Source organism: Triturus cristatus, chromosome 3_2 (genome assembly GCF_964204655.1).
Source record: "Triturus cristatus chromosome 3_2, aTriCri1.1, whole genome shotgun sequence".
NCBI lineage: Eukaryota > Metazoa > Chordata > Amphibia > Caudata > Salamandridae > Triturus > Triturus cristatus.
In genome coordinates, this window is record NC_140584.1 from 364,669,325 (window position 1) to 364,687,981 (window position 18,657).

Consider the following 18,657-nt stretch of genomic DNA (forward strand, 5'->3'; position numbering starts at 1 on the left):
ATAACTTTCTATTTAAGATCGTCACAAAAGTGAACAAAGTGTTCAACAGTCAGGGAATTTCTCATAAATTAATGTTTTATATGTTTGATTCAATCAATTTTATCACAAAAACCTTATCAAAAGAACAACAAAGAATACATTTATCATGTCATGTACGGCAACACGTTTACTACTGACTCAATATGTATATGATACACAGTAGTAACAAACACTACTCGACTAACAGACTCGGTCTGTTAGTCGGGTGTTGTACGGATTCATTCAGGTTCATTGGAAAGCAAAAGCCGCGGATTTACACGTACGGCTACTCTATTGGAGGACACTTTTTGTTAAAGGTTTAAGAACCACCGAGAGATATCCGTTTTTTTAGCAAATTCATGGTGCAACGTTACCATCCTGAAGATGGTCTTGTGGATCTTATAGACCGTTAATGAGACCGAAACGTCGACGCCACTACACCTTTTTGTTTCCATTGATGTTCGCTGATGTATAATGAAATTAATGCAAACAACTAATTGATTTCAATGTATGGTTCACTTTATGTACTGCCCATACGTTTGTTTAAAACAAAAGGTGTTTGTTACTACTGTGTATCATATACATATTGAGTCAGTAGTAAATGTGTTGCCGTACATGACATGATAAATGTATTCTTTGTTGTTCTTTTGATAAAGTTTTTGTGATAAAATTGATTAAAACAAACATATAAAACATTCATTTATGAGAAATTCCCTGACTGTTGAACACGTTGTTCACTTTTGTGACGATCTTAAATAGCAAGTTATACTTTAAATGATTCCTCAAGGATCATTTGTGTTTTGTTATTGATTATACCCAGTTCCTTGGGGAATAGTGGGTTGCCCTATTTATGTTCTACTTCTTTTTAGAGGCAGCAGAGCGTTGGGCTTGGCTAGCTAAATACAAGGCCAAAGGGGGAGGCGAGCGATCGAAACTGAAAGCTAAACCAAGGTGCAGGCACAGGTGCACACAAGGCTGCCACAGGAGGACTAAGAAACCAACAAAGGATCAGGAGCGTGGGGACAGGGCGGCAGCAGTGACAGCCCTGAACAAGTACGAGAAGCCCTCCAGCCCGGAGGAAACGGTGTCAAAGATGTCTGGAGATGGTTCTGACTCTGATCAACACTTGACGGGCGCTGATGACCGCCCTGTGGTTACCCCCAGGAAGGCAGACTACTTGTAAAATCCATCATCAGATGAGACCACGCCACTTGAAAACCCAGGGGGCTGAGACTGTGCCAGGAGACATTGATTGTGGTTCGCATGGCGGGCTGGCAGGACAATACCGAACTACAAGCTGCTAAACCCCAACTCTTCCCCATTAATATGGCGAGGAGTGGCATAGAACATATGCCCTTTAAAGTTTGCTTTGCTGGGCAGATGAGGATCAGTTACTGTTTATTATATCGAGCCTATTATCACCTGATGTGGTTAAGATTCATTGCGGGTGATGTGAGCTATTCAATTGAATGGGCACAATCTGGGTCTCTAGGGAGGTGTGGGAACCAGGGGGGAGTAGATGTAGCTGCTTGACATGTCATAAAAGAATACTTATACCCTTATGACATGGAACATTAAAGGAATGGGGACAGCATTAAAGTGAAACAAAATACATGCATACCTTAAGAGAAGAGGGGTGCAGATAGAATTCCTCCAGGAGATACATTTAACACAAACAGACGCTCATAAACTGCAGAGAAAGTGGCGAGGGCAAGTGTATACAACTAGCTGTTCCTCTTTTACTACGGGGGTGTAAGTATGGATTAGCCTTGGGTGTCGTTTGATGTCACTGCCACCGACATCAACAGCAAGGGCCGCTACATATTGTCATGTGGTATCTGGATGGTGAGGCCATTGTGTTGGAAGGTATGTACGCTTTGATAGAATACTTGCTAAGTCAGAATGTCTGGAGTGTACCATTTCAGACCATAATCCACTCCAAATACGCCAGCACTGGTAATCGCCCCCTCCCCCCCCCCCCATTCTGGTGTGGCACCATCAGGGAGCTGCAATAGAAGATGAGGCATACAGAGAGGGATTGAACAACGTGATTGCACACTACTTTCAGGAAAATGTCAACACAACTACGTTCCCTTCGGTGGATGAAAGGTGGCATGGGAACAACAGATTTTGAAGCATACTACCTAGCCTCACAGGTGCAGTCACTAGCCAGTGGCTTGAAGGGAGACACAGGGGAGAGCTAGCGCAAATAGACGATGGCGAGAAAATCATTGTTCTGATAGCCCATGCACTACGCATGCCTGATAACCTCCAGCAACTAAACTGGAGCAGGTGGCAAATAAATGCTGGCATAGATGCGTCTTAAAACCAAATCGATACCCTTGTATTCAACAAGAATCCTCCTAACAGACTTGCTATGGAAGAGAACCTCGGGATGGGTAGACCACCTACATGGTTGGGAGGAAGCAGAGACTCCCACCATAGGAGGCTGCTACAAAAATGGGAGGTTTCAGACAAGGGAAGAGATGGTGACCAAACTGCAACTGCCGCAAACACATTTCTTGACATAAGGCGCACTCCGAACGGTGGTCACAGCTATATGGAATGAAGACGACACAGAACCACTAGGCATTGCAACTCCTGTTCAGGATGGGAGATAACACCATACAAATTTCCTGGTTTTGCAGGTCCCTGATACACGTGACTCACCCCACACTACAAGAAACTAGGGATAGATAAGAGCGGTACTTGGGCAGGACCCTTACTGAAAAAGAATGGGACATGGTCACTCGGTACACACAAGAGGGGATATGTACAAGGAAGTGGAGGAGAGAGGCATTAGCCTTCCTGGCTTAACGCCTCTCTCCTCCACTTCTGAAACGCAAGGCTGCACCATATTTACAAGAATGTGGTGCAGCCTTGCATTTCCCTCTGTGATGGCGCTACGTTTAGCAACTTAGCGCCAATTCAGGCACCCTTGCACCAGAGTGCAGGTGTCTGGGTGCAGGGGAGGATTGTTTATGTGTAGGAAGGTGTCCCTTCCTGCGCATAAACAATCCTAGAAATGCCATTCTTTCACTTTCACATATGGAAAAAGCAAAAATGAGGAGAAATAATGCTTTACTCCTCGTTTTGCCATCGTAAGACTAGTTTTTACCTGGTCTTAATTTTTGCACTGTCTCCTATGTATGCCACCCTTGTACATAGGGGAACGCGTCAAAATGAATGGGTGTTGCGGTGGAACGCCCACCGCAACACCCACTGCCCAACCCTTTCGCGCTAAGCATAGCGTGAAAGGGGGCCTTATGTACAAGGCAGCGTTAAGTAACGTTACGTGGCTTAATGCTGCCTTGTACATAAGGTGCAGCCCCTCTCACCACCACAACGTCACTATAGGTGATGTTGTGGTGGTGATAGGGGCTTGTACATATGCCCCCAAGCGTCTCCAAGAATGCAAGACTAAAATACACTCAGTTTAACTATTTTCACATCTCACCCCAGATGATTAAAGATTATGATAGGAGTGAATACTAATGCATGCTCACGTTGTGGGGAGACAGATGCAGACTTCATACATATGGTGTGCCGATGCGTTTCATTGCATCCCTACTTAAAGCAAGTGACTGCTGTCCTAAACAAAGCGGCCCACCCAGGCCTATATCTTGTCCCATGACATGTGCCGATTGGGGTTATTCCCGAGGTCAGCTACAAACAGGCCGCAAGCCAGATTCACAGATTTGCCCCTAGCACTCACAAAGTGGTCATCACCATGTACTGGAAAACTACTGCAGCCCCAGCTATGGAGAAATAGAACCGTGATGTATAAAGTGGGCCACTAGTGAACACCACACACTAGTGCAAGAGGAGAGAAGGGGGCTTATTCGGCACCCAATCACAGAATGATGGAATGAGATCCTTGCAGCCTTCGCCGTTAACCCTTCATCCCCAGTGGTGACCCCAGGAGAGATCATAGATGATTGAAACTCCCCACTGAATGTGCTTAATGTACAGTTACATTGTGTGAGTGTTCTTCTATCATAGACTGTATAATGTGCACAAATGATCTATAACAAATGTTCATAACTTGCAAAACATAATAAACAGATTAAAAAAAAAAGGCTGGTCTTGATAACTCATAAAAAGACCTCTTGTTTTACATTCAGTTAAAAGTACAGTGCATTCAAGTGTGAATTGTTGGGTTCTCTTATTTTCATGCCTTCTGTTATGGAATCCTAGTATTGTGATGACATGGATTGTATGGGCTTAAACTAGGAACAGTTGGAGTAGTTACTGTTCCTGCCTAACTGCCAGCCGTTAATTGGATTTCAGAAATAAATCCTACCTTGATTTATATCTCATGTGCCTCCGCTGTGTCTTTTCATTGGCGACTATTGGCCAGTGTCGGTTTGGACCTGCGTGCCTGGCCCTCACACTCGACAACTGAAGATGTCTACTGACGGTGAGCTACAGTTCTGGACATTTTTAGGCTGTGGATTTCTTCTCATTCGTGCCCTGCTGTTTTGCCCCACTGTTGATACTCTGTTGGCGGCATTTCTGGCCAACACTACTCAGCGGTCGTTTACTTGGATGCCAGAAATAAAGCCTACCTTGATTTATACCTCAAGTGTCTCTTCTGTACCTGTTCATGAATGTCCTGCCTGCTCCTTCTCTACCTGTGCTCTCAGTCATTGTGACTTCACACATTCTGTGACTGTGATGGAGCAAGGTTTCGCAATAAAAGAGACTTGCTCAGACGCAATCCTCTCAAATAACGTGTAACACTATAATCAACCTGTTTTGTAAATACTAATATTGCATTACACACATTATACTGTATCTAAGGGAAGCTCTCCTATGTGTATTACCAACATGTAACCTAAAATGGCCGCCAAAAACGCGGGATTTCACTGCGCATGTGTTTACTGCATCTACGTAGTATGATGTTTTTTAAGTGCTTGGAGGGAAAACTTTGCAGCTGTGCAATAGCTTCTAAAATGGCCGCTTGAAACTCACATGTTAATGCGCATGCTTTGCTTAAACTAAACCTTATGGGCCCGATTCACAGAACTAACTTAAGACAAAATCCTAAATCTTACTACCATTTTGGTATTCACAGAAGGCACTTACTCATTTCGGTATTCACAGAAGTTAGGAGTCCTAACTTAAGGACTCCTAAATGCCTTCAGTGAATACCGAAAGTCTTAAAGTTAAGATTTTTCTCAGTTTAGGAGTCCTAAAGTTAGGAGTCCTAACTTTACTACTCCTAAACTGAGAAAATTCCTAATTTTAAGACTTTCGGTATTCTCAGAAGGCATTTAGGAGTCCTAAAGTTAGGAGTCCTAACTTTACTACTCCTAAACTGAGAAAAATCCTAACTTTAAGACTTTCGGTATTCACAGAAGGCATTTAGGAGTCCTAAAGTTAGGAGTCCTAACTTCTGTGAATACCGAAATGAGTAAGTGCCTTCTGTGAATACCAAAATGAGTAAGTGCCTTCTGTGAATACCAAAATAGTAGTAAGTTTAAGATTTTGTCTTCAGTTAGTTCTGTGAATCGGGCCCTATAAGTTCCACTAAATGTTCATGCTAAAGATTTATATAAGTAAATGGGGATAGAGAAGATATAAGTGGTATACAGTGAATTCATTTTATTTCGTATTCTAACATGTCTTTTTCTGACTTTATTATTAGTTCATATTTGGGCCTCGGAGGGTGACTGAAATCCCTACTCCACCTGATCTGTGCACAAGCGCACTCAAACCTGCCCGGAACTGTGATGGCAAAGTTGAAACTCAGCCAAGGTCGCACTGGCAAGAATCTCTTGGGAACTTAACCCATCGACCTGGACAGAGGAAAGAAAATTGTACAAAATTATATACAATGTATTGAGCATAATGTGAAATGCGGGTGGGAATAAAGCTTGGGAAAGTGAATTAAGGGACGGGAATATTGAACAATGAACCTAAAGTAAATTATTACATTTAGTATGGTGTGATGATCTCTTCCCCTTGCCTTGCCCAATCAGAAGTAGGGGTTTTCACGATATTGAAACATTTGGGGGGGTACATACACATAGACTAGTATAACTATGGTAGTTTAGTTAGTTAGATGTTGTGAGAGACGGTCACTGCCACAGACCCTACGCCAACTGCAGATGCCAGAGACCCTGCTCGAGAGACCAAGATACTGATCGAAGAAGTCAATCATTTAAGAAGGGGAGTCGCGGAAGAAATATCGAGGAGAGTAATGCGAGAGAGGGGTGCAACGCAGGCGTTGCACTTAGAAGAAGTCACCTTTCCGGTCCTGAACCTGCCATGATCCTTCATCTCCCGACCTGTTCTGGAGAACTTCACCTGACTCCTAGGCTAGGGGTTTGGTCCTCACACTATACTAGGTAACTATAATTCTGTGTAGTATGTCCTTGTACTGCTCTCTTTCTTCTCCCTCTTCAGGTACTGTCATCATGATAATTTAAATTGAAACTTATATTGAACCTGACTTGATTTCTTCCTGAAGGAAAACGGTGTAACGTATTTGATCTTTGACTCACAAAATTATTGATTAGATAAAACTCTTAAAACTCTATGAGCCTGTGGTTATTTGGAGAATAAAACTCTAATACCATTTTCTACTTAATATAACCCAGCAACTAGATTCAATGACCAGAGGAAATTTATTATCAAGGAGATCGAGTTGGCAAGAATTTGGTAAAGGTAAACAATTTCGCAGGTTAATCAAAATTGACCCCAGCGGTACTACTAGCTGATTGTATGAATGTTTATGGGCCCAGGTGAGTATATGGTGTATGAGTAACACAGGCTGGTAACCCGCTGGATCAACTGCTGCACAGTTACTAAGGTGGAAGTCTGAAAACACACACTCACACACACTCTCTCTCAAATCTCATTCTACCTACTTACATGTTAAGACTGCAACCATGTTTACCTTTTTCCTAGCGCAATCCTGAACACAGAAAGCTTTAGAATCCAATTCTTCAGTTGCTATGAGTGCGATGTATTTTTTTGTCAGGAACTTCTCTTCTCTTCTCTGGTCCTGCTTCTGTGTGTCTCTAAAGCTGCTCAATGGAAACCTTGATGAGCTTTACAGCCATGAAATGCAGCAAGATCCTGGCTTGTGTATAGTGTTAACAGACACTGATGAGGTGTCCCTCTACGACTCACAGCTTGAACATCAATTCACCAAAATGGCAGGGTTAGCGGAAGTGACTTCACATGACCCTTGACCTTTACTTTCACTCACATATGCACATGCTTACACATAAACACGCTTTCACACATACATACACACACATACACACACTCTGCCTACACATACACACATATTCCCACGGACACTCTCTCTTACATAAGCACACTCAAAACTGCAAGCACGCACACAACACACATACATTTGAAAGCAATTTCCATTTTGTATACTTACCTTAGGTGCCACGGGCGTCCATCAACTACAGCATTCATAAGTATGAGCAGTTGGCACTGAAGCATTGAAAGGTTGGTCCCCTCTTTTTCAGCAACAAGATAGGACAAAATGCCATCAAAAGCACCCTCATTATTTAAATTACATATAAGTGGCAGGACTACCTTAGATGTTTGATCAGATGACGTTCCGACTCAGACTCTCACTGTGTTCTAATTCAAAAACCCTTAGGACGTCATAGATTCTGTAACATCAGCCTTGCTGACAAGCTGGAAGACTGTAAAAAAACACACATGCACGCACAGACACACACACTCTCTCTCTCTCAGAACGAATGAGATAAATTCTCCAAAATTTGCAGGCTCTCCCCAATATGCTCGGCTTGACTGACTGTGAGAGGAGTCTTTTCTGGTAGTGCTGCACCATTTACCACCAGTTGAACTGCCCATGCCACAATGCACAGGGCTGTGGTAAAATAAAGACAATCACTGTGTCCTTGAAATAATAGGAGAGGTTTACTACCCACCATTCGCCGCCGTTCTGCTTTCTTGGTGCCATTGAGTGTTCTTCCTTGACATAAGACAATTCTAAATAAAGAAATGTTGTTTAAGTATGGAGTTGTTAAACTATGGGCAACTTAGTGTACAAGAAAGTAATTTACCTAGAACTATTTTTTTTAACGCTCTCTGAAAGGCATATTCTACTTAGTAAACTGTGGGAAATTTTCATATGTATTCTGATTAATTTCATTGTCATAATGTATTAGCCCACTCTAATGCAGTTCAAAATGATAGTTTTAACACGGTTAGTTCATTCTTTTGCTTTCACCATCAAATGAAGAAGAGGAAACCAAGGTCTCCTTAGCCAATACATGAGAACTACCAGAACCTCTGCTTGTTCCCTCTGAATCTTGGCCAGGACCCTTGGAATGAGGGGAATTGGTGTAAACTCAAGAAGAACACTTTGGTCCATTTACATAGAAGAGCATCTATTCCAAATGTGTGATGATGAAGGATCCTTGAGAAGAATTGTGACATAGGAACATTCTGGTAACTCGCGAAAAGGTCTACCTCACAGAGTTCTGAAACAACAGCATATCTGCAGGGCAGGCTTAGGTAGTATTCCGTTAGAGATGGCCTGCTCTGACATTGTCTATTCCTCAGATATGGATTTCCTTCCGAGAGAGAAAGTTTACTTCTGCACAAGAGCAAATCTGACTTACTAGCAGATTCAAGCTCTTAAAACCTGGTCTGAACTGAAGGTTGGAATAAGCTTTGGTGACAATATTGCCTGCCTGACCTACCACTGCTAACCCACTCAGATTGTCTGAAAATATCTACAGGGCCAATTAGACAGCCAGCATTCCAGTGTATTCTAATCTCTCTGTTGGCAGGAACTGGGATTTGGGGAGATTGTGCAGGAGAGTACATTTAATCATTTTCAAATCCCTTTTCCATGGGCTAAAGTGGGTGACTGCATCAACAGATCATCTAGCTATGGATATATCGTATGGATAGATCTTGATTAATTTTTTGTGAAGAAAGTCCATCACTGGAGCCGGGATCCTTGTAAACTTTCTTGGCATCAATTTGAGACCAAATAGCAGGACTCTGAATTGCCAATGATGATTGTCCACACCAAACCTCAGAAATCTCTGATGTGAATGCCTGATCGGAATATGTAGCTTTGCATCCTGAAAATCTCTTTTCGATAAGAAGATCGCTTTTCTGATGAGAGTAATTAAATGCTGAAAAAGTTCATCTTGAAGTGAGAGGAAATAACAAATATGTGCACATCTTTCAAAGTTCTCACCATCCTGTTGCCCCATGAATATTTCCTGACTTGAAAATCAAGCGATCCAATTTCCTAATGTGGAACCAGAAGGATTGCTTTTTTTGTACAAAAGCCTTGATACTCTCCTCCAATGCCACCTTCTTTAGTGCATCTTCGGACTTTGGAAAGGAAAGTACACAAATTTGCCTAAACCATTCTCTGCTTGTGCTTGGTTGTTCTTCCTCAGGAGGAAACTGAATGTTGGATGACAGATACACAATTGCCTACTGCAACTCCTCTTTATAAATTGTGTTTCTCCTATGAGAGGAGGGAGTTTCAGGAAACTCAAAGTCCTCATCATAATATAGGGAAGCCTAAGATGAGGAAATAGAAGAAGTCGAAGAGAATAAAAAGTGGAAGTGATCCAAGTCCTCAAGTGAATCTCCGTGCGAGGGAGAAGTTATACTGCTCTGTTTATTATACACTGAAAGAGGCTTCAACATCACTTGAAGAGATATCGTTGAAATTTATGGAGAGTGCATAGACCTGAGATGACTTCTGATCTTGCTGCTCCATGTTCTTCTTTAGGTTTACCAGGGGCAAGTGATGAGGAAGCAGAAGTAATTAAAAAAAGGGAGGCTTAGGACCTACAAAGGAAGGCCATATGATTGCCTGCCCCAACTTAAAAAAAGCATTGGAACATATGTACCATTCTAAATACATATTCTCTTTTCTCCAGTGAATTCCTTTTTTTCTGCACCCATTTCTCTCTTTTTGATAAAAAAAGTCAACTGACAATTGTAATGTCAACTAAGCTGCCATATTAATTGAATGAGACAACCCCTGCAAGTAAGGACTGGGAAGAGGAAGGAAATGAGGCAATTTGTTAGAACTGGGGGTCTCTAATTGGCTGAGGCAGTTGCCTTAGTCCAAATAGGGACCCCTGCTTCTAGTCAGAGAAAGGAGGGACACCCTCTTTGATAACCCCTGCTCAACCCCTTGTAGCTTGGCACTAGCAGCCAGGCTTATCTTCAAGGCAATGTGTAAAGCATTTGCAACCACGCTCCCAGTGACACAGTAATAACACCACAAATGGACACCACACTGATGTATGAAAATAACGGTATCTTTATCAAGAAGAAAAATACGGAAAGACCACACGATAAAAATTTAACATATGCGTATTCGTAATATTTCACTTCGCCGGTTATTAGGCCAACAAAACACTTGTATGTTTTTGAGGTATTAATGAGCAGTTCACGATGTTCAAATGCAGTCCTAATGCAGTTCGTAATGCAAGAATAATCCGTTCCTCAATGCACGTAATCAGGCAGTTCGTAATGCAAGTATAACACACTCCTTATTGCAAGTAATAAGGCAGTTCGTAATGCGAGAATAATTCAATCCCCAATGCACGTAATCAGGCAGTTCGTCATGCAAGAATAATGCAATCCTCAATGCACTTAATCATGCAGTTCGTAATGCAAGTATGACGCACTCCTTAATGCAAGTAATAGTGCAGTTCGTAATGCAAGAATAATTCAATCCTCAATGCACGTTATCAGCCAGTTCGTAATGCAGGAATATTACAATCCCTAATGCAAGTAATAAGGCAGTTCGTAATGAAGGAATAATACCAGGCCAATTGACGTGATTAGCGCGGGCACCACTAGGCCCCAACCACAGACAACAATCCTGAACTTCCGAGGGTGGCCCCGGTTCTGCCGGGCAGGTCCGGGCCGCTCGATACAGCGATACGTGATACAGCGGGAGAGAGACGGGAGCACTCCTGTACTCCTTCTGCACCTCCCCAGGCCACACACATTTGGGATCCCGACTGGAGTCCAAGCCTTACCTGGGGGATGCGCTGCCTCGCTCTCTCTCTCTCCCCGCTTGTCGGACGTCCTGCTGGGCGCTTCTGATGACGACACAGCTCCGATGCAGGTGACGCTGTAGCCGGATAGGTTACGGCGCTGCCTTCTCCATTGCTGACCATCTTGGGCAGATTCCTCTTGCGAACAACGACCACTATTACCTCACAACTTCTTTAGCTTTACGAAATCCTTCAGCACGTTGTGGCCCTGGCCGGTGACGGCGATCTTGATCCACAGCCTCTGTTACGATGATGGTTCAGGCCACAACAGCTACACAGTAGCGTGGACGATGATTCACGCTGTGGTGGCACTGCAGTCACAGGGCACTTTCCAACCAGCACCACAGACTCCCACGGCAGTCTCAGGCTGTACACGCACAAAGCATCGCTGAGACTCAGATGGGTTTTGGGTCACACAGTCCCGGGCAATGCTTATGAAGGTCTCAGGCTGCAAAAAGCACACGCACACAGCGCCGCTGAGACACACTTGGAAACTTTGATGTTCCTGAGTTTCCACAACAGGGAGCCAGCTATCATTGGGTCCTTGGGGACAAGTTACTTCGGGACACAGCACACAGCAAAGTCCTTTCAAGCAGGGGGACACAGCACACAGCAAAGTCCCTTAGCCTCTCCTTAGTTAAATCAGCAAACTGCAGGCCAGACCCAGAACACACAGCAAGAGTCAGTCCTTCTCTTCAGTCTCTTAAGATGTTCTTCCTTGGCAGAGGTTCCTCTTGACCACGAAGTAGTTTCAATCCTTTTCAGTCTTGAACAGTCCTACATTCAGGGGTTTCAGATCTCATAGTTATACCCCTCAATGTATTTTAAGTCTTTGTGTTCAGGGGGCACTTACCCCGGTCTAAATCAGTTCTGGGAGTCTCCCTGCCAGTGGCACCTTCTTCCTTTGATAGTGGGGTCTGGTTCCTCAATCACTCAGCAGAAAGTGGAGTCATTGTTTTATGGTGGCAGCCCAGGCCTCTTCACCTCCAGGGGCTACTCCTTCCCCCTACACTCCAGATGCAGGTCAGCCTGTTGCTGTCTCACCTACCCCTCCCCTGGGTCAAGACACTTCCCAAATTCTATCACATTCAAATCCAGACAGTCAATCCACAACCAGGCAGAGACACACAGAACAAGAAAACCAGCCACTTCAAAAAGTGTTGGTTTCTGAACACGCAATTCAAAAACCACCTTCACAAAAAGATGTGTTATTAAATTTTGAGTTCAGGCACACTAAACTTCACCTCTCCATCTTAAGCCTATGGGAAGATATGCTGGAAACATATTACACAGCCTTCCCGTTTCTGTCCTATGGGCAAGATGGCCTTGCAACAGTGAAAAACGAAATGGAGAGTATTTCACTGTTAGGACATGGTACACACCTCGGTACATGTCATACCTTTCACAGACACTGCAACCTGCCTAGAGGGGTACCTTTGGGCCTACCATAGGGGTGTCTGATGTGCATGGAAAGGGAAGGGTAAGGCCTGGCAAGTGGTTGCACTTGTCAGGACAACATGGCAGTTAGCAACTGCGCGCAGGCACTGCAGTGGCAGGCCTGAGTTCTCTTTTGTGGGCTACTTATGTGGGTGGCACAATTAGTGCTGCAGGCCCACGAGTAGCATTTACATTACTAGCCCTAGCACACAAAGTGCACTTTACTAGGGACTTTACTAGTAAGGCAAACATAACAATTATGGACAGCCAATTACCATATCATTTTATACAGGGGGCACTTGCACTTTGACACTGATCAGCAGTGGCAAAGTGCCCAAAGCATCTAAGTTGACAACACCATGTCAGAAAAAAGGTCTAGGGGAAGGCAAAAAGTTTAGGTAAATTAGGCCAATTGTGTGCTGCCTTTTTCCCCTAAAATGTTGCTAATCTCCTCTTGTAAGAAATTGGGTTTGTTTTGCAGGATGGGAGTCCTGCGCAAGTCATAGATCCACAATTGTCTCCTGAGTGGGAACCATGTACCCCATTGTATTACTTGACTCTTTAAAGGTAGCAAAAGAGAGCAGCCCAAGGCCTACTCAGGGAAGGTGGTGTGGTCTAGTTATCGTCATTCTCTAACATTCAAGAACAGCACTCAATAAATCATTGACCAGTCAGTGCTTTAAGTTGAGAAAGGAAAAAGACATTTATTACACAAACACGCACACACACTAACAAATACTATGCATTAATTAACAAATATATACATAAGGTAGATGAAAAATACCTTTGGTGTCATTCTCAATTCTCATTTGAGCTCTAATGGGTTATGAACCCTATAACCACAATACCCTCTCACCTATTCCTGATGTAAAATAACATAATAAGGTGGTGTTATAATAAGTAAAGCAGGCCTATTGGGTTTGCCAATGGGGTCACCAACTCAATATGGAAGGCAAGCTTATTGGGGTTATCAAGGGGTCACCACCTCAATATGTAAGGCAAGCCTATCGGCTTGGTCAAGCGGTCCCCGCATCAATACAAAACATAGTCACATGTTAAATGTAACCATTCGAGCAATGGACGCAATAACCATATTTAAATGTAATAATAAAAGCATTGCATTGTTTATGAATGGTCAATGTGAATAAAGCATTTTTAATAAAGCATTTTATTCAAAGAAATTGCAAACATGTGTCAGAGTTTTTCATTAGCAACTTCATGCCAAATAATGCAGCCATCGACCCTGCACTCACGAATCAAACAGCACCAAGCACCAGAAATTCTTCCATAATGCTTAAAGGTCTCCTGGGGGCCAACCCTACTTGACCCCAAGAGAATTAGGGTTAATTTGGCAAACTTAATTGAAGAACTGCTGCAATTCCTGCAACTCCCCCCCCCCCAGACACAACAACACATTTGAAGTGTTTTGGTGGTACCCATAAACATCCTTGGGACGGCACAAGGAGAAAGAGATATGTATATTTGGATCTTGCATGGCGTTATGGTTCACTCCCTGATGGAGCCATGAATAATAATGAGCAGGTTTTCCAGCTGTGTGGCTTTGCACATCTGTTTTCCTTTTGTTTGTTTTTTTAAACTTGCCAACTTGGCACCCAGATGCAGGTAGTCTTGGTAGGGGCAGCGTGGAGACCACACTCCACGCTTCCCTACCAGGTCCCTGCTCATGTAAGCACCTCAGGTGTGGTACAGGAGAGCCGGCACTTCCTTTCCCCCTCAGGGGCAGCTTGCTTCATGCTCCCGGCAGGAAGGGCCCTTTGTCGGTGGGTCTCCATTGTGTTGGCTCCCAGGGCCAAAGTGAGTATAGGGAGGGGGGCTCCATGCATGCCCCTCCACCCCCTTATCATTAAAATATTATTGTGCTGACCTTCCCGGGCCCCGTCCTATCAAGTGCGGCAAAGCTCCACGGGCTCCATGTTCTTTAGGGGTCAATGTCAGGTCTTTAGAGGAGCCGAACTCTAGCCCTGATGGACAGAATGTTTTGATCTTGGACTCATTTTACTCCTGGTGTTGAGCTCTAGCATTTTCAGTTGGCCTCTAAAAAGTGTACTTTACGTGGAGATGACTGGACTGGCTCCCAGCACTAGTCTTCTCCTCTCCTGGTTCCTTGTGCCCTCTACCACTTGTGGGGGCAACTTGCACAGCCCCTCCTCTGACAGCCAGCAGAACACCCTCCTGCCTACACTCACAAGCCTCAGAGCCAGCTGGCTATCTTGCAGGGCACTTGGAGTGGCAGTGGAGTCTAGATCATCCCCAGTTGGTCCTCAGGGGCCATAAGGTGTTGTTGCCATCCAGGTCCAGGGTCTTGGTCACTGTCTCTGCCTTGTGCAGGGGTTTATATGTGTGAGTGGGAAGCTCTAGAGGCCAGGCATCCTGGTCAACCCTAGGATGGCACATCATCCCTGTCCCAAATTTCCTGCACAGCATTCTGGGACAATACAATATGGGAGAACCCTTCTTCCCCATCAGAGCTTATGTGCCTACCCAGAGGTCTAGCTGTGATAATGTACAAACCCCCCCTTGTGGTCCATCCAAACAAGTTCTGAGGTAGCTCCCCTTCCCACTGATTTTGAAGCCAGGTTGGCTAGACGGATACCGGAAGGGGGCATGTCTAGTGCCAGGTTAATCTGCTTGTGACAGGGTAGGCTGCTTGAAGTGTAACTAGTCCCTGGGCACAGCCCCAGCCCATCGTGTTAAGGGAAGGCCAGCACATTCCCACACCCAAGCTCTTTGTCCTCTGTCTGGTATCAATATATATCACAGCGGTACAAAAGGGGGTGGTGATGGACGGAGCATCAGAACCAATCAAACACTCACACCCAGTCAACAGATCTGGGTTTGATCCATCACCATTTTTGAGCCCACTCTGCCACCCCAGTTCAGACATGGCCATATGCAAATCAGTCTGACCCTGTGCCTCATGGGAACAGTCCAGCCTGAACTGCCAAGCCATGCCTTCCCAGGACCGGAAACAAGCTTCCTAGGACCGGTTTCTGGCATTTCAGCCGTCTTCAGCCAGGCTTGCTTGAATCCAGTGGCAAAGTGAGCAAGGGACTCACGTCTGAGCATACCCTGCCAACTTATGGCGAACAAAGCGGTACAAAAGGGGGTGGTGATTGACGGAGCATCAGAACCAATCAAACACTCACACCCAGTCAACAGATCTGGGTTTGATCCATCACCATTTTTGAGCCCACTCTGCCACCCCAGTTCAGACATGGCCATATGCAAATCAGTCTGACCCTGTGCCTCATGGGAACAGTCCAGCCCGAACTGCCAAGCCATGCCTTCCCAGGACCGGAAACAAGCTTCCTAGGACCGGTTTCTGGCATTTCAGCCGTCTTCAGCCAGGCTTGCTTGAATCCAGTGGCAAAGTGAGCAAGGGACTCACGTCTGAGCATACCCTGCCAACTTATGGCGAACAAAGCGGTACAAAAGGGGGTGGTGATGGACGGAGCATCAGAACCAATCAAACACTCACACCCAGTCAACAGATCTGGGTTTGATCCATCACCATTTTTGAGCCCACTCTGCCACCCCAGTTCAGACATGGCCATATGCAAATCAGTCTGACCCTGTGCCTCATGGGAACAGTCCAGCCCGAACTGCCAAGCCATGCCTTCCCAGGACCGGAAACAAGCTTCCTAGGACCGGTTTCTGGCATTTCAGCCGTCTTCAGCCAGGCTTGCTTGAATCCAGTGGCAAAGTGAGCAAGGGACTCACGTCTGAGCATACCCTGCCAACTTATGGCAAACAAAGCGGTACAAAAGGGGGTGGTGATGGACGGAGCATCAGAACCAATCAAACACTCACACCCAGTCAACAGATCTGGGTGGGACGGGTATGCTCAGACGTGAGTCCCTTGCTCTCCATGCCACTGGAATCAGGCTATCCTGGCTGATGAGGGCTGAAAGCCCGAAACCGGTCCTAGGATGCTTGTTTCCAGTCCAGGGAGGACCTGGCTTGGCAGTTCGGGCTGGACTGTTCCCATGGGGCACAGGGTCAAGACTGATTTGCATATGGCTGGGTTCAAACTGGAATGGCATGGTGAGCAAAAAAACGATGGATTTGGGCCCAGATCTCTGTACTGGGGTGAATGTATGACATTGTTCTGCATTCTGTCCATCAATTGTTGTTTTTGCATCAATATATATCACACCACAGGGAAGCCATCCAGCTGCTAGTAACAGTTGAATACTTATAAGCTTTAGGCAGGAAAAGGGTAACTTTTTAAAAAGTACTATTGCTTAATAGACAAAATGTGATTTGACCATTAAATTGGATTTTAAATAACTATAAAAAAGAGCCCTTGTATTATTTCTCTAGCTGCTACCAATCTGAATTGAGCATTTATGAAATGTAAGAATGTGGCCCAGTATTTGCAGATGGAACCAACCAGCCTTGTCATAGTGAAAATAGTTTTGTGGGATATTTCAATGTGAGGATATATTCAACATTAACTTTTCCATGTCCTACTTTTAAATACCATGCACCCTCCCTTTATGGGCAATACGGCTTAGGGGTGACTTATTATATTTAAATGAAGGTTTAGGCCTGTCAAAAGAGGTTATTTTGGTAGGTCGTATTTGCAGTTTAAAACTGCCATAGGCATGTTACCTATATGCAGCTGTGAATGATAGTAGCCTCTCACGTGCAGTCTGCACAAGTGTGTGCACACATGTAACTAGCTCAGTGCCCCTTACCTACGATGCAGCAGCTTTAGCCTAAAAGACAGGGACTGCCTGCAATCACACTCAGTCCAGTCCACTTACCATGAAATTGCCATGAGTGAGACTCCGATAATGAGACTTACCCATATTAGAGGTCCAAAAACTGGGTGATCTAAAGCAGAAAATCCTGGTGGACCAAATGGACCATTTTAATGCGGCGGTCGAAACTGAAACCGGCCAGTCATTTCGGCTGGATTCCGACAGGCTCAAGCAGCCCATCGGCCTGTCGGAGACTGGCACGTAATCCCAATAGACTGTGTTTCCGCCATTGGGAATCCAATGTCAGTTTACGACAGGTTTTCCATGTTGGGCTTTCTGACATGGATAGCATGTTGGAGAGTGACATTGGGGGCCCTTAGCAGCGTCCCCCTTAACCCTGTGGCCTCTGGTTGGGGGCCAAGGGGGCACCTATGGTGCCCCCCTGTGAATTCCTGCACGATGTGACAGGCACCAAGAGGTGTCTGCCACACGGTGCAGGGATTCACACAAACTCCCATTTCTCTATGGGAGCTTGTGCTACGGCTGGGTTTCCCATAGGGAACTGGGAGTTTACGACCGCACCATGTGCGGTCGCATTGTAATTAGGTAAGCGGAACCGCCAACCCAAGGTCGGGCGGTTCCCATACTGATACAGAGTCATCCACCTGACATCGTAATAAGGCCCTTTATCTCCAATACCACTGCCATCATTATACAAAATGTTATTTTTTTAGACTGTAATCTTTCAACTTCAGTAACACAAGCCTCAGCTAACAAGTTGAAAAGTCAAACCTGGCATGAACTTTCTGCTGGCTAACGTGAATCCAGCACTTCTCTGCTTCAGATTTCATAGGTATGTGCCCTTGCGCTCTTAGATCTGGTTCGGCCAAACTGTGGCTTTTCCTCATTGTCGTTGCTCTAAATTTGGTGGATCTCTCCTATCACAGTGAAACACAGGGCTCTATCATGCATCAAGGTCAAAGTTCATGCAATATACATTGCAATGTTTTCATTCGCAGGCGAAACCCTCCTCTCTGCAGAACTACTCACAGCTGATGATAATATTGGTGTTTCAAAGGCTAAAATGCCTTCATTGAGTAAAAATTAGAGCAGCATATTGAGATTTATCGGTATTTTGACACAAATAAGTTTATTTATCTAGTACTTAAATTCTTTCTGTAATCGCAATGGACCCCGCCCAGGATGAGGTCTATCCCGGGCTGAGGCAGGCTCTGTGCTCACAGGAAGGACAGACATGACTGGTGCCAAGGGGAATTTGGGCGACCATACTGATTTCATCCAGCCTTCTGGCTTATTCAGAATAGTGAAGCCAATTAGTGTAATGCACTGGGTGTCTGAACTTTCAGCTCACAATGGTTTTTGGAACGGGTGGCCGACCACCCACCGATTCAAAGGGCCTCGGAGCCTTTTTC